Raw genomic sequence first — 18,149 nt, 5'->3', positions numbered from 1 at the left:
TCAAATTTAGATAAAACAAATCAAAAAATAAATAAGAAAGAGGTAAAAGAAGTGAATGAAATCTTAGAAAAATTAAAGTTAATAGACATATGGAGAAAAATAAATAGGGACAAAAAGGAATACACCTTCTTCTCAGCACCACATGGCACATTCACAAAGATTGACCATACACTAGGTCACAGAAACATGGCATACAAATGCAGAAAAGCAGAAATAATAAACGCAGCCTTTTCAGATCATAAAGCAATAAAAATAATGATCAGTAACTGTACATGGAAAACCAAATCAAAAATTAATTGAAAATTAAACAATATGATACTCCAAAATTGTTTAGTTAGATAAGAAATCATAGAAACAATTAATAATTTCATCAAGGAAAATGACAATGGCGAGACATCCTTTCAAACCTTTTGGGATGCAGCCAAAGCAGTAATCAGAGGTAAATTCATATCCCTGAGTGCATATATTAACAAACTAGGGAGAGCAGAGATCAGTCAATTGGAAATGCAAATAAAAAACTCAAAAGTGATCAAATTAAAACCCCCCAGCAGAAAACCAAACTAGAAATCCTAAAAATTAAGGGAGAAATTAATAAAATCGAAAGTGATAGAACTATTGATTTAATAAATAAAACTAGAAGCTGGTACTTTGAAAAAACAAACAAAATAGACAAAGTACTGGTCAATTTAATTAAAAAAAGGAAAGAAGAAAAGCAAATTAACAGCATCAAAGATGAAAAGGGGGACATCACCTCTGATGAAGAGGAAATTAAGGCAATCATTAAAAATTACTTTGCCCAATTATATGGCAATAAATACACCAATTTAGGTGATATGGATGAATATATACAAAAATACAAACTGGATGAGCTAACATAATAAAAATGACAATCCTACCCAAACTTATCTATCTATTTAGTGCCATACCCATAGAACTTCCAAAAAATTTCTTTACTGATTTAGAAAAAAACATGACAAAGTTCATTTGGAATAACAAAGGACCAAGGATATCCAGGGAAATAATGAAAAAAAAATACAAAGGAAGGGGGCCTTGCAGACCCAGATCTCAAACTATATTACAAAGCAGCAGTCATCAAAACAATTTGGTACTGGCTAAGAGACAGAAAGGAGGATCAGTGGAATAGACTTGGGGCAAGTGACCTCAGCAAGACAATATATGATAAACCCAAAGATCCCAGCTTTTGGGTCAAAAATCCACTATTCGATAAAAACTGCTGGGAAAACTGGAAGACAGTGTGGGAGAGATTAGGATTAGATCAACACCTCACACTCTACACCAAGAAATATTCAAATTGGGTGACTGACAGGACCATAAAGAAGGAAACTATAAGTAAATTAGGTAAACACAGAATAGTATACATGTCAGACCTTTGGGAAGGGAAAGACTTTAAAACCAAGCAAGACATAGAGAGAGTCACAAAATGTAAAATAAATAATTTAGACTACATCAAATTAAAAAGCTTTTGTACAAACAAAACCAATATAACTAAAATCAGAAGGAAAGCAACAAATTGGGAAGCAATCGTCATAAAAACCTCTGACAAAGGTTTAATTACTCATATTTATAAAGAACTAAATCAATTGTACAAAAAATCAAGCCATTCTCCAATTGATAAATGGGCAAGGGACATGGATAGGCAGTTCTCAGCCAAAGAAATCAAAACTATTAATAAGCACATGAAAAAATGCTCTACATCTCTTATAATCAGAGAGATGCAAATCAAAACAACTCTGAGGTATCACCTCACAGCTAGCAGATTGGCTAACATGACAGCTATGGAAAGTAATGAATGCTGGAGGGGATGCGGCAAAGTAGGGACATTAATTCATTGCTGGTGGAGTTGTGAACTGATCCAACCATTCTGGAGGGCAATTTGGAACTATGCCCAAAGGGCGATAAAATACTGTCTGCCCTTTGATCCAGCCATAGCACTGCTGGGTTTGTACCAAAGAGACAATAAGTAAAAAGACTTGTACAAGAATATTCATAGCGGCGCTCTTTGTGGTGGCCAAAAATTGGAAAATGAGGGGATGCCATTCATTTGGGGAATGGCTGAACAAAGCGTTGGAATATGTTGGTGATGGAATACTATTGTGCTCAAAGGAATAATAAAGTGGAGGAATTCCATGGAGACTGGAACAACCTCCAGGAAGTGATACAGAGCGAAAGGAGCAGAACCAGGAGAACATTGTACACAGAGACATTGTGGTACAATCAAAGGTAATGGACTCCTCCACTAGGGACAATGCAATGTCCCTGAACAATCTGCAGGGATCTAGGATAAAAACACTATCCACAAGCAGAGGATAAACTGTGGGAGTAAAAACACCAATGAAAGGCAACTGCTTGACCACAGGGGCTGAGAGGAAATGACTGAGGAGAGACTCTAAATGAACACTCTAGTGCAAATACCAACAACATGGAAATGGGTTTGAACCAAGAACACATGTGAAACCCAGTGGAATTGTGCGCCGGCTATGGGAGAAGTGGTGGGAGGGGATGGGGGGAGGAAAAGATAATGATCATTGTTTCCAATGAATAATGTTTGTAAATAACCAAATAAAATAATGTTTAAAAAGTCAAAAAAGAAAAAAAACAGTAATAGGTGTTTTTGAGAAAAAAGATAATGAGTTCAGTGTTAGACATGTTAATTTTATTTTAAATATAAGATACCTAATTTGAGATATCTAAAAGACATCAGAGAGGTTAGGGTTGGACACATAGATTTTAGAATCATCAGCAAAGAGATAATTGAATTCATGGGAGTTGATGAGATTTTTGATTGAAATAATGTAGAGTGAGAAGAGAAGAAGGCCCAAGGCCAAGCTCTGTGGAGTATCAATGGTTAGAAAAAGACAGGAGGAAATGAAGGCAACAAACATAGACAGCTTTTTCTAGGAGACTGTGAAAGAGAAAAAAGCTTTAAGCTGCTGATAAGAAAATTAGTAAGTAAAGTCTAGTAAAGGATTTTTAATTATTTATTTGTTTTATTAAACTTAGTATTAAAATACTCAGTTAACTTTTTCCCTCTCTCTTCTCTCCTCATTAGAGAAGACATCATTTGACAAAAAGATATATGTATATATAAAACCATATTTTACTTGTATCTATTTATCAGTTCTTTTTAGGGATGGGCATGTTTGAGAGTATCAGGGGAAAAGCTAGGAAACAGGAAGATGTGGAATGTATGTATGTGAGAGAGATATAGACAGAGAGGTAGGATGATTAGGAGGAAAACATAATGGGGGTGTCAAGAAAACTTGAAGAATGCTCAGACTTGGAAATAAGTCTTAAGAACAAAATGGAGAACTCAGAAATAGAAATCAATATGTTTAAGAGGTTAGTGTTTGACAATACTATATCTAGAAAGTCCAGGAGGAATGAAATTTATTAAAAAAAAAAAGAAACTGATTTAGAAAATTAAGTGCATGGCAAAAAAGAAAGAAAACTGAGTTTGGATCCATATATCATATCATACATTAAATTCTAAGATTAGAAGTCTAATAAACAATATGCTTATTCAGTTATGGGGAAGAAGAATATTTTTGTCAAACAAATGGAAGAAATTATTGTAGAAAAATCAGTAGACTATTATGCCAAGCTAAAAGTATTATGAATGTTTTTTTTAAAAAAACCCTCTAAAATTAAAACAGATAGGGAAAATTGTTTGCAGAAAATATAACATTTAGTTCAATAATGTTTTTCTCTATGACCCTTGCTGTCTGTCTTAGTGAGGGTTTTAAAATGAAGGAATGAACAGAGGACATGAATAGATCTATTTTGTAATGAGGAAACACAAATTGTGAATAACTGCTTGAAAAGAGGCTCAAATACTCAAATAGTGAAATTCAGATCAAGACAATATTAACAGGAAATAGACTAAACTGTCAAAAATAGAAAATGTTAGAATGAAATATTTAGCAGGTCTGCAGGAAAACAGGCACTCATACAGTAGTGCCTACTAATGCAAACTTTTCATAGAACAATATGGTCATGAGACAGAAACTGTATTATTTGACCAATTAATCCCATTGTAATAACTTTATTATAAAGATTTAAGAAAGTGGGAAATAACATAGATGCCCAATAATTGTAAAATTACCAAATAATTAAACAAAGGTTACAGTAACATAAAAATTACATATCCATATGTAATAAAGTCGAAGGTATTGAGAATAGAGACAAACTTGGATAACATAAATAACCTTCATTGCTCTATATTAGTTTATTTACGAATTTCTTTAGTAATACTTTCTATACAAGTACAGTATCATATTGTTTTTATACATATATTCTTGTTTTGCATATTTATTTCTTTGTGTTTTTATTTCTTTTATTATTTGTTTTCAATTTAAATTAGACATTAATTTAAAATAACATAAGTCATTTGCCACCCCCTCAAAACAAAATCAAATATAGGTTGTATGATATAGGGAAATTATATCAAAAGATTGAAAGTTCCTTTAGCATTCACTTGCAGAAGATAAACACAGTAAATAGAAATTCACAGAAAGTTGCACTGAGACTATCTCTAAGTCTAACTCTTGGTTAATGATTTAGTGAATCTTTAAAAATAGTATCATTCAACAAGATCAGGGGTTTAGCTAACAAATATTCCCTTTTCCAGCAATAATACTTCAGTTAAGAATAGATCATTCAGCCTTGAGAATGGATCTTTTGACTTACCCTTCCTGAATTTGAATTCTTTTTAAAGACTTTACAGAACTTGTCAGATCTCTGGAAATGAGGAAAATGGAGATCAGTAATTATGGAACTTGGTACTTGGGTAAGCAACCACTTTTGCAGTTTAAAAACTCATATACCTCAGCCTGCTCCTTTTCACTCTCCTCACATTTAATTATTAACTTCTCATAGTGAGAAAGGTCATAACATCTTGAGAAACTTCTCCTCAGTTGATTTTTTAAAAAACCCTTACCTTCTGTCTAAATATCAATTCCAAGACAAAAGAGCAGCAAGGACTAGGCAATCAGGATTAAGAGACTTGCTCAGGGTCACAAAGCTGGGAAGTGTCTGATGCCAGATTTGAACCCAGGTTCTCCCAAATCTAAACATAGTTTTCTAGCTCCTGTGCCACCTTGCTGCCCCCTTTAATGGATATTTTTAAGGGTGAAAAATAAATTGGTAAAAAGAATATTGGTTCTGGGGTATCATCCCTCATCTCAAAGGGAATAGTCTTCTTTCCACAAAGAACTAATCTAGAAAAGATTTGTTGGGTGAATAATTCAATTTAGTTCAACTTAGTTCAGTTCTACTTAATCTAGTTCACTAAATTCAATAAACATCTATTAAGCACCTATGGTACCGAATCAGGAGAACATTGTACACAGTAACAGAATAAATGTACAATATTCAACTATAAATGATTTAACTGCTACCAGAAAGGTAAAGATTCAAGATAACTGCAAGGGACTCATGACAAAAAAGGCAATTGACCACCATAGAGTGAATTGATGGAATCTGAATGCAGATTGAAGCAAACTATTTTTTACTTTATTTCTTTCATGAGTTTTTTTTTTCTTACAGAAGTGATATATGTCTTCTTTTAGAACATGACAAATTTGGAAATATGTATTGGATGATAGCAGATTTATGACCTATATTATATTACCTGTGTGGAAAGGAAAACTGAATCAAGCTTTGGGCATTTCTGCCACTGAGGTGGAACAGACTGCAGTTGGAATGTTAGAGTGAAGATTGATGGACAGCAATGACAGTTGGTGGGGGGAGGGGCGACTGGGAGAGTTAGAGTTGCTCTCGAGGTTACTCTCTTTCAGATTGGCCCTCAGATTGGAAGGAGCCTCTCTCCCTGTTTCTGAATAGAAGTACCCTCTATTCCTGGACTTTTCCCAACTGTGTGCTCTACCTGGATTCCTGTGATTGTTTCATCTAACAAAAGGATTTAAGGTGAATGGTTTGAACTATAAGGCCAATCTTTAGGCATGTCAGCCCAAAGAGACAGGCCCAACCAGCTCTGAAGGTCAGAATCCTTTTTTTTCTCTTGCTGTCTATTGGTAAAAACTTTGAACTTAAGAAGCTAGCATAGATTGCCATAGACAGTGATAAAAGAAACCCTCTACAAGCCTGTGAGGTCTGGCCTCAGCTCAAAAGCTGAGAGAGACTCAAACCCAACCTATGAAAAGTATAGGGCAATCCCTATTTCCTCTACCATGATACCTTCCCAGTTTAAACTTGTTATTAAATTCATCTTTATTTAAATAACTTGCAGTCAGTTAAGAGGAGGACTATCATTTCAGGAGGACATAGAGGGAGAAGAACCTAAGGACAGTCATTCAACCATAAACTGTCCTTATGGGACCCCTGCCAGGTGACCATGGTCTGGGGAGAGACTTGTCCCTCAGGAGGATCCATGCTTACCTGCCCTGTGGTATCTTCAACATCAATCAATAGAGAAGACATTCCCTCAGGCTATCATAGTTGGCCCATTTCTCAGGAACTTCATTTTTCAAAGATAGCCTCTCAGCAGGGGGTATCTCTCTCCTTTTACCTTACCAGCATCCATATTCCCTCTGTCCCTTGAACTCCTCCACTCCCTGTTACAAAACCTTCCTTATCCCCTGTACCTCTTCAATCCTCTACAATTCCTTTGAGTATTACACCTGACATTTCAGGGAGGGGGAGAACATGGATCCCCAAAAGTCAGAAAATTCTTATTATAAACTGTATCTAGGAGCAACCTCTAGGTAAGCATGGTGGCAATCTAAACTCAGGTCACTTCCTCTCCCCAGCATTCACTGACAAGGACTACCCTAAAAGACCTTAAGAATCATTTTCAGAGGAGCGGAGGAGCTATACAGTAGGGAGAAGCATTGAAGGTGCATGGTATTAGGGCTTTCCCAGTCTATAAGAGGGTGAAAGGGCTTCCACCCAAACATGAGCCAATCCACCTTCCGCCACCCCCACCTACAGAACCACAGCCAGAGCCAGTGCATGCCAAGACAAGCAAGCAAGGGGCACCTCTGGAGTGAGCACTGGGCACCTCTGGGTCCTTGGGAGCTGACTACGACTGCAGGGGATGCACCCCTGAAAGCAGCTAGGTGGGAAGCCCCAGGAGGCATGAGGGAGTGCAGACCTTAGGTGCCCAGAGCCAGCAAGCCCACCAGAATGAGGGAGTGAGCGAGGAGTACTTCTAGAGTGATCAAGGGGCACTTCTAGGTCCTTGGGAGCTGACAAGGACCACTGGAGAACTACCCATGAAAGCACTGGAAACCCAGGCAGGCAGGAGAGTGCAAGCCTTGAGCATCCCTGGGAAGGTAGCCCTGAGAAGGGCTGAAAAGGACTGTGGAGATTTGAGAGTTTGCCTCAGGCAAAATCCTTGCTCCTTAACTCCATACACAGAGAACCTGCCCAGCTGACTCCGATTTCTGACTAAAGAGGGAAGGGAAAACATCCAGAAAAATGGCTAATTGTGCACAGGAGCTTCAAAATCCTTCCAAAAAAAAAAGCCCAAAGAAGGGTGTGACCCTCAAGAATTTTTATGGAGGAAAAACCCAGGCTACAGAGGAAATACTGGGAGAAATTCAAACAAAAGCAAAACCTTAAAAAAACAGAAATTGTCCACAAGCCCTGGAAGAATCTCAAATGGAGCTTATCAAAAATATGGAAGCCTTCTGGAAAGAGAAGTGAGAAATGGTTTTAAAAAATGAAGAAATCATAGCTGAATACCAAAAGATTAAAGCAGAAAACCAGGTCTTAAGGAACAGAATTGAGCAACTGGAAACCAATGATCTTGCAAAACAGCAAGAATTAATAAAGCAAAGTCAAAAGACTGACAAAATAGAAGAAAATGTAAAATATGTCACTGACAAGGTGACAGATCAGGAAAACAGAGGAAGGAGAGCCAATTTGAGAATCATTGGTCTACCTGAAAAGCCAGAAATAAACAGAAACCTTGACACATACTACAAGAGATCATCCAAGAAAACTGCTCTGAAGTTCTTGAACAAGGGGGCAAAATAGACATTGAAAGAGTTCATAGAACACCCTCTACACTAAACCCCCCAAAAACAACTCCCAGAAATGTAATTGCCAAGTTCCAGAGCTTTCAAGCTAAGGAGAAAATCCTACAAGAAGCCAAAAAAGAAACAATTCAAATGCAATGGAGCACCAATCAGGATCACACAAGACCTGGCAGCTTCCACACTAAAGGACCTCAAGGTCTGGAATATGATATTCAGAAAGGCAAGAGAACTGGGTCTTCAACCAAGAATCACCTATCCATCAAAACTGACTATATACTTCCAGGGGAAAGTATGGGCATTCAACAAATAGAAGATTCCCAAGTATTTGTAAGGAAAAGACCAGAACTAAGTGGAAAGTTTGATATCCAAACACAAAGATCAAGAAAAACATGAAAAGGTAAATATGAAAGAGAGGGAAAAGGAGAAAAATGTATTTTTTAAAATTCAAACTCTGTTCTTTAAGGGCTACAATTATATCAAATTATATATATTACTATATGGGGAAAATGTTATTTGTAACTCTCAAAAATATTTTCATTATTATAGTAAATAGAAGAATCATTCATAGAAAAAGATTGGAGCATTAAAGGCCATAAAATGATATGCAAAAAAAGGGTGAGGGGGAATCGATGATGGTACTAAGATCCTTGAAGAAATAAAAGAAATAGAATAATCTTTGTCACACAAAGATACACATAGGAAGGAGAGGGGAAGAATACTCTTATAAGAGTGAGAGGAAGAGAGTGCTAATAGGTAATACTCAAATATTACTCTCAGTGAAATCAGTTCTGAGAGGGAAGAGCATCTAGATCCATTGGGATCTTGAAGTCTATCTTATCCTACAGGGTAAGGAAGAAGGGAAAACTGAGGGGGGGTAGGGAGAAGGGAATTCAAAAAAAAGGGAGGGAAGGAGAGGGGGGAGGGAACTTAACAGACCGTAAAAAATAAAAAAACAAAAAACAAGAAAGGAACAAAAAGGGAGGAGCCAGAAAGAGAAGCATATCAAGGGACGGGATTAAGGGGACTGACTAAAAGTAAACCACTGGTATAAAAGGATATAGCAAAAGATGAAAGGTCAGAACTAGGAGAGGATATCAAAATGCTAGGTAATTCAAAAGTGACAATCATAACTTTGAACGTGAATGGGATGAACTCACCCATAAAACATAGATGAATAGGAGAGTGGATTAGAATTCAGAACACTATCATATGTTACCTACAAGAAATATACACATGAGGTGAGTAGATACTCACAAGGTCAGAATTAAAAGGTACAAAAACACCTATTGGGCCTCAACTGACACAAAGAAGATAGGAGTTGCAATCATGATATCTGATAAAGCCAAAGCAAAAATAGAGCTGATTAAAAGGGATAGGGAAGGTAAATACATCCTGATAAAAGGGAGTATAGATAATGAGGAAATATCACTAATAAACTAGTATGCACCAAATGGTATAGCACCCAAATTTGTAATGGAGAAACTAGTAGAATTGAAGGAGGAAATAGATAGTAAAACTATACTAGTGGGAGACCTGAACCTAACACTATCAAATTTAGATAAATCACATCAAAAAATAAATAACAAGGAGGTAAAAGAGCTGAGTGAAATCTTAGAAAAATTAGAGTTAGTAGATATATAGAGAAAAATGAATAGGGACAAAAAGGAATACACCTTCTTTTCAGCAGGACATGGCACATTTACAAAGATTGACCTTATATTAGGTCATAAAAACATGGCATACAACTGCAGAAAAGCAGAAATAATAAATGCAACCTTTTCATATCACAAGGCAATAAGCATAATGATCAGTAAGGGTACATGGAAAGAGAAATCCCATTCAAAATCACCTTAGACAAAATAAAATACCTAGGAATCTACCTCCCAAGACAAACACAGGAACTATATGAACACAACTACAAAACACTCGCCACACAACTAAAACTAGACTTGAGCAATTGGAAAAACATTAACTGCTCATGGATAGGACGAGCCAATATAATAAAAATGACCATTCTACCCAAACTTATTTATCTATTTAGTGCCATACCAATTGAACTACCAAAATACTTCTTCACTGATTTAGAAAAAACCATAACAAAGTTCATTTGGAAGAACAAAAGATCAAGGATATCCAGGGAAATAATGAAAAAAAAAAACACATATGATGGGGGCCTTGCAGTCCCTGACCTAAAACTATATTACAAAGCAGCAGTCATCAAAACAATTTGGTACTGGCTAAGAAACAGAGAGGAAGATCAGTGGAATAGACTGGGGGAAAGCAACCTCAGCAAGACAGTATACAATAAACCCAAAGATCCCAGCTTTTGGGACAAAAATCCACTATTCGACAAAAACTGCTGGGAAAATTGGAAGACAGCATGGGAGAGACTAGGAATAGATCAACACCGCACACCCTACACCAAGATAAATTCAAAATGGGTGAGTGACTTAAACATAAAGAAGGAAACCATAAGTAAATTGGGTAAACACAGAATAGTATACATGTCAGACCTTTGGGAGGGGAAAGGCTTTAAAACCAAGCAAGACATAGAAAGAATCACAAAATGTAAAATAAATAATTTTGACTACATCAAACTAAAAAGCTTTTGTACAAACAAAACCAATGTAACTAAAATCAGAAGGGAAAAAACAAACTGGGAAAAAATCTTCATAGAAACCTCTGACAAAGGTTTAATTATTCATATTTATAAAGAGCTAAATCAATTGTACAAAAAATCAAGCCATTCTCCAATTGATAAATGGGCAAGGGACATGGATAGGCAGTTCTCAGATAAAGAAATCAAAACTATTAACAAGCACATGAAGAAGTGTTCTAAATCTCTTATAATCAGAGAGATGCAAATTAAAACAACTCTGAGGTATCACCTCACACCTAGCAGATTGGCTAACATAACAGCAAAGGAAAGTAATGAATGCTGGAGGGGATATGGCAAAGTAGGGACATTAATTCATTGCTAGTGGAGTTGTGAACTGATCCAACCATTCTGGAGGGCAATTTGGAACTATGCCCAAAGGGCGACAAAAGAATATCTACCCTTTGACCCAGCCATAGCACTGCTGGGTCTCTACCCCAAAGAGATAATGGACACAAAGACTTGTACAAAAATATTCATAGCTGTGCTCTTTGTGGTGGCCAAAAACTGGAAAACAAGGGGATGCCCATCAATTGGGGAATGGCTGAGCAAATTGTTGTATATGTTGGTGATGGAATACTATTGTGCTAAAAGGAATAATAAAGTGGAGGAGTTCCATGGAGACTGGAACAACCTCCAGGAAGTGATGCAGAGCGAGAGGAGCAGAACCAGGAGAACATTGTACACAGAGACTAATACACTGTGGTATAATCGAACGTAATGGACGTCTCCATTAATGGCGGTGTAATGTCCCTGAACAATTGGCAGGGATCCAGGAGAAAAAAACACTATTCATAAGCAAAGGATAAACTATGGGAGTGGAAACACCGAGGAAAAGCAACTGCCAGAATACAGCTGTTGAGGGGACATGACAGAGGAGAGACTCTAAATGAACACTCTAATGCAAATATTATCAACAAAGCAATGGGTTCAAATCAAGAAAACATGTAATGCCCAGTGGATTTACGCGTCGGCTATGGGGGGTGGGGGGGAGGAAAAGAAAATGATCTATGTCTTTAACGAATAATGCTTGGAAATGATCAAATAAAATATATTAAAAAAAGATTAGGAGTGAAACAAGGATGCCCATTATCACCTTTATTATTCAACATTGTACTAGAAACACTAGCAGTAGCAATTAGAGAAGAAAAAGAAATTGAGGGTATTAAAATTGGCAATGAGGAGACCAAGCTATCACTCTTTGCAAATGACATGATGGTCTACTTAAAGAATCCTAGAGAATCAACCAAAAAGATAGTGGAAATAATCAACAACTTTAGCAAAGTTGCAGGATACAAAATAAACCCACATAAGTCATCAGCATTTCTATATTTCTCTAACTCATTTCAGCAGCAAGAATTAGAAAGAGAAATTCCATTCAAAATCACCCTAGACAATGCAGCCAAAGAGGTAATCAGAGGTAAATTCATATCCCTGAGTGCATATATTAACAAACTAGGGAGAGCAGAGATCAATCAATTGGAGATTCAAATAAAAAAACTCGAAAATGACCAAATTAAAACCCCCCAGCAGAAAACCAAACTAGAAATCCTAAAAATTAAGGGAGAAATTAATAAAATAGAAAGTGATAGAACTATTGATTTAATAAATAAGACAAGAAGCTGGTACTTTGAAAAACAAACAAAATAGACAAAGTACTGGTCAATCTAATTTAAAAAAGGAAGGAAGAAAAGCAAATTAACAGCATCAAAGATGAAAAGGGGGACATCACCTCCGATGAAGAGGAAATTAAGGCAATCATTAAAAATTATTTGCCCAATTATATGGCAATAAATATACCAATTTAAGTGATATGGAGCAATATATACAAAAATACAAACTGCCTAGAATAACAGAAGAAGAAAGAGAATTCTTAAATAATCCCATATCAGAAAATGAAATCCAACAGGCCATCAAAGAACTCCCTTAGAAAAAATCCCCAGGGCCTGATGGATTCACCAGTGAATTCTATCAAACATTCAGAGAACAGTTAATCCCAATACTATACAAACTATTTGACATAATAAGCAAAGAGGGAGTTCTACCAAACTCCTTTTATGACACAAACATGGTACTGATTCCAAAACCAGGCAGATCAAAAACAGAGAAAGAAAACTATAGACCAATCTCCCTAATGAATATAGATGCAAAAATCTTAAATAGGATACTAGCAAAAAGACTCCAGCAAGTGATCCAAAGGGTCATCCACCATGATCAAGTAGGATTTATATCAGGGATGCAGGGCTGGTTCAATATTAGGAAAACCATCCACATAATTGACCACATCAACAAGCAAACCAACAAGAACCACATGATTATCTCAATAGACGCAGAAAAAGTCTTTGATAAAATACAACACCCATTCCTATTAAAAAAAAAAACTAGGAAGCATAGGAATAGAAGGGTCATTCCTAAAAATAATAAACAGTATATATCTAAAACCATCAGCTAATATCATTTGCAATGGGGATAAACTAGATGCATTCCCAATAAGATCAGGAGTGAAACAAGGATGCCCATTATCACCTCTATTATTTGACATTGTACTAGAAACACTAGCAGTAGCAATTAGAGAAGAAAAAGAAATTGAAGGCATCAAAATAGGCAAGGAGGAGACCAAGTTATCACTCTTTGCAGATGACATGATGATCTACTTAACGAATCCTAGAGATTCAACCAAAAAGCTAATTGAAATAATTAACAACTTTAGCAAAGTTGCAGGATACAAAATAAACCCACATAAGTCATCAGCTTTTCTATATATCTCCAACACAGCTCAGCAGCAAAAACTAGAAAGAGAAATCCCATTCAAAATCACCTTAGACAAAATAAAATACCTAGGAATCTACCTCCCAAGACAAACACAGGAACTATATGAACATAACTACAAAACACTCGCCACACAACTAAAACTAGACTTGAGCAATTGGAAAAACATTAACTGCTCATGGATAGGACGAGCCAATATAATAAAAATGACCATCCTACCCAAACTTATTTATCTATTTAGTGCCATACCGATTGAACTACCAAAATACTTCTTCACTGATTTAGAAAAAAACCATAACAAAGTTCATTTGGAAGAACAAAAGATCAAGGATATCCAAGGAAATCATGAAAAAAAAATGCAAAGGAAGGGGGCCTTGCAGTCCCAGATCTCAAACTATACTATAAAGCAGTGGTTATCAAAACAATTTGATACTGGCTAAGAGACAGAGAGGAGGTTGGGGCAAGTGACCTCAGCAAGACAATATATGATAAACCCAAAGATCCCAGCTTTTGGGTCAAAAATCCACTATTTGATGAAAACTGCTGGGAAAATTGGAAGACAGTGTGGGAGAGATTAGGATTAGATCAACACCTCACACCCTACACCAAGAAATATTCAAATTGGGTGACTGACAGGAACATAAAGAAGGAAGCTATAAATAAATTAGGTAAACACAGGATAGTATACATGTCAGACCTTTGGGAAGGGAAAGATTTTAAAATCTAGCAAGACTTAGAAAAAGTCACAAAATGTAACATAAATAATTTAGACTACATCAAATTAAAAGGTTTTTGTACAAACAAAACCAATGTAACCAAAATCAGAAGGGAAGCAATGAATTAGGAAGCAATGTTCATAACAAAAACCTCTGACAAAGGTTTAATTACTCAAATTTACAAGAGCTAAATCAATTGTACAAAAAATTAAGCCATTCTCCAATTGATAAATGGGCAAGAGATGTGAATAGGCTCTTTTCAGATAAAGAAATCAAAACTATTAATAAATGCATGAAAAAGTGCTCTAAATCTCTGATAATCTGAGAAATGCACATCAAAACAACACTGAGGTATCACTTCACACCTAGCAGATTGGCAACATGACAGCTATGGAAAGTAATGAATGCTGGAGGGGATGTGGCAAAGTAGGGACATTAATTCATTGCTGGTGGAGTTGTGAATTGATCCAACCATTCTGGAGGGCAATTTGGAACTATGCCCAAAAGGGGCTAAAAGACTGCCTACCTTTTGACCCAGCCATAGCATTGCTGAGTTTGTACCCCAAAGAGATAATAAGGAAAAAGACTTGTACAAGAATATTCATAGCTGTGCTCTTTGTGATGGCAAAAATTGGAAAATGAGGGGATGCCCTTCAATTGGGGAATGGATGAACAAATTGTGGTATATGTTGGTGATGGAATACTATTGTGCTCAAAGGAATAATTAAGTGGAGGAATTCCATGGGAACTGGAAGGACCTCTAGGAAGTGATGCAGAGTGAAAGGAGAACCAGGAAAACATTGTACACAGAGAATGATATACTGTGGTACAATCGAAGGTAATGGATTTCTCCATTAGTGTCATTGCAATGTCCCTGAACAATCTGCAGGGATTTATGAGAAAAAACACTATCCACAAGTAGAGGACAAACTCTGGGAATAAAAACACCGAGTAAAGGCAACTGCTTGACTACAGGGGCCAAGGGAATATGATTGGGCATATAGACTCCCAATGAACATCCTAATGCAAACACCAACAACTTGGAAATGGATTCGGATCAAGGACACATGTGATACCGAATGGAATTGCACATCAACTATGGAAGGGGTGGCAGGAGGGGAGGGAGGAAAAGAAAATGATTGTTGTATCCAATGAATAATGTTTGAAATTGACCAAATAAAAAATAATGTTTTAAAAAAATAAATAAACTGTATCTACATGTAAGTGGGGAAAAAACAATTTTCTTAAAAAGTGCCTTTGGCGTGAGGAGTATTATACTAAAGAGTAAAGAGATATGGAGTATGGATAAGACATAGTCATTATCCTCAACATACTTACAGTTCATTTGGAGGAGAGAACATATACACGGAACAACTATAATACATGTAGTCTAGGCTTCAAACATGAAGCATTTGCACAAGACTCTCCTCACTGATGAAGAAAATAATCACTACAATGCCTGCATGAAGCATGAGATTGGCACAAGAGTTTTAGAGATGAAGCTTCATTCCTACTTTGAGGGGCACATACATTAAGTTCCAGAATCTCTTTGGGGAGAGAATCATAGAAAGAGAAAAATACTGTAGAAGGCAGACATGCAGGAGAAAAACTAGCTCTTCAGTATGTCCTTGATTCCTGACATAAGGATATTTTCCCTTGGGTGAGATCATGGAATCTTTCTTGGTTGGTCTCAGATAACTTACTACTAGTGGGAGAACTCATTCACTTTTGAACTTTTGTATATATTCTAATCAGAATACTTCTCTGATTTGTGTTTGCAGCTTACTTAGATAATGATTTTACTTGTTATTCATTTGCTACCCCTTCTCTTGCTTTCCTTAAAGTAGGAATCAAAGTCTGACTTGGAGAGAACTGTGCAAGATTCCAAATATATCTATTCATTCATCTCCGTGTGCTTTATTTAGACAAACCATGTGGACTTACACATAGCATACATGGAAAAACACATATCCTACATAAAAATAAAACATAATATGTGCAAAATATAAGTATAAAGTTAAGACCACGAAGGGAAAGATTTTATCTGATTGATGGTCAAGAAAAGCATCATGAGAACCAAAGCATTTTAGTTATGCTTAAGAATGGGGATAAGGAAGAGGAGTAGTTATAGGACAAAGCATGAAAAAAGTCATGGAAGTGGGAAAGCCACCATAAACATGTAGGATAGTGAGTAATCTAATGTTTTTGGAGAATAGAGTAGTATGAATTATGTCCAGGGGGAATTAATGAAATCAGATGATGAGTAAATTGTCTATTAAATTAGGAGACTATGTGGTATAGTGAACAGGAAGAAGAGAAAGAAGCAGATATCATGCTAAATCTGTGATAGTGAAAGATGGAGGCACAAAAGCTTATCTATTTATTGTCGAGGCTAATGGTTACCAATGATAGAGGTCAATGGTCTTTTAGTAACCAAAAACCCCAAACACAGTTAGGATAGTTTTTTTTAAGTTTAGTGTTTAGATAAGATCCAGAAACAGCCCCCCAAATTAAGACAATGATTAGTTCTTTTCTTCAGGAATGCTTGGAAATCTATTTTATTAAATGCCCATACTTTCTGTTGAAAGTATATAGTCAGTGTTGATGAGTAGGTGATTTTTGGTTGAAGTCCCAGTCCTCTTGCCTTACAGAATATCATATTCCAAGCCTTGCAGTCCTTCAGTGTGGACCAGGTCCTATGTAATCCTGACTGGGACTCCATGATATCTGAATTGTTTCTTTCTGGCCACCTGCAGTATTTTCTCCTTGACCTAGAAGCTCTTGAACTTGGACATAACATTCTTGAGAGTTGTCATTAGGGGATTTATTGCAAGAGGTGATCTGTGGATTCTTTTAATGTCTATTTTGCCCTCTTATTCAAGAATATCAGAGCAGTTTTCTTGGATAATTTCTTGCAATATGAAGTCTAGGCTTTTTTTTTTTTTTGGTCATGACTTTCAGGTAGTCCAGTAATGCTCAAATTGTCTCTCCTGCATCTATTTTCCAGGTCAGTTGTTCTTCAATGTGATACTTTATATTTTGTTTGTTTTTTTTTTCATGCTTTTGATTTTGTTTTATTGTTTCGTGATGACTTGTGAAATCATTAGCTCCTACTTGCCCAATTCTACTTATCAAAGATTGAATTTCTTCCATGATCTTTTGATTCTCCTTTTCTATTTGGTTCATTCTATTTTTTATGGCACTCTTTATTATATAATCAAGATCTATGTTAGTGTAAAGACTCATGTCAGATTTCTCAGTGTCCTCCTCCCAGGAAATCTATGGAAACAGAAGCCCAGAAACAAGTTCAGCTTCACATAATGCAATCTGTTGTGTTTTTTTTAAGGAAAGAGGAATTATATGGTCACAATTACAAGACACTTTTAACACAAATAAATCAGATCTAAACAAATGGAAACACATTAATTTCTCATGGGTATGCTGAGCCAATATAATAAAAATGACTATTCTACCTAAATTAATTTACCTATTCAATGCCATGCCAATTAAACTAGCAAAAAATATTTCACAGAGCTAGAAATAACAATAATAATATTCATCTGGAAGAATAAAAGTCCAAGAATATAAAGGGAATTAATGAAAAAATCATGAAGAAAGCTGGAGTAATTATAATAGACCTCAAACTGTATTATAAACCAGCAACCATGAAAACAATTGGTTACTGGCAAAGAAAAGAGTGGCAGATTAATAAATTATATACTTAACATGCAATGGTAAATGACCATAGTAACCTAGTGTTTGATAATCTCAAAGATCCATGCTTTTGAAAGAAGAACTTACAATATGGCAAAGTGTTTGGAAAACTGGAAAACCATATGGCAGAAACTAGGCACAAACTAATACATCATGCCATATAAAAAGATAAAGTCAAAATGGAGACATGATTTAGAAATAAAGGATGATACCATAAACAAATCAGAACAGGGAATAGTTTACATGTCATATCTATGGATAAGAAAAGAATTT

General features: G+C 36.0%; 1 protein-coding gene across 1 annotated transcript in view; it reads right to left on the bottom strand.

Annotated features, from left to right (window-relative positions):
- Positions 1–4,859, bottom strand: part of DDC (dopa decarboxylase) — a 116,948-nt gene extending 112,089 nt beyond the window's left edge. Inside the window, exon 1 of the mRNA XM_056804840.1 lies at positions 4,708–4,859. The gene's annotated coding sequence lies outside the window, so the exon portion shown is untranslated. The remainder of the gene's footprint in view (positions 1–4,707) is intronic.
- Between the last annotated feature and the right edge of the window lie 13,290 nt (positions 4,860–18,149).

The sequence above is a fragment of the Monodelphis domestica genome, chromosome 7 (genome assembly GCF_027887165.1).
Source record: "Monodelphis domestica isolate mMonDom1 chromosome 7, mMonDom1.pri, whole genome shotgun sequence".
Taxonomy (NCBI): domain Eukaryota; kingdom Metazoa; phylum Chordata; class Mammalia; order Didelphimorphia; family Didelphidae; genus Monodelphis; species Monodelphis domestica.
Note: the sequence above shows the minus strand (reverse complement) of the source record. Positions and strands in the feature narration are given on the sequence as shown.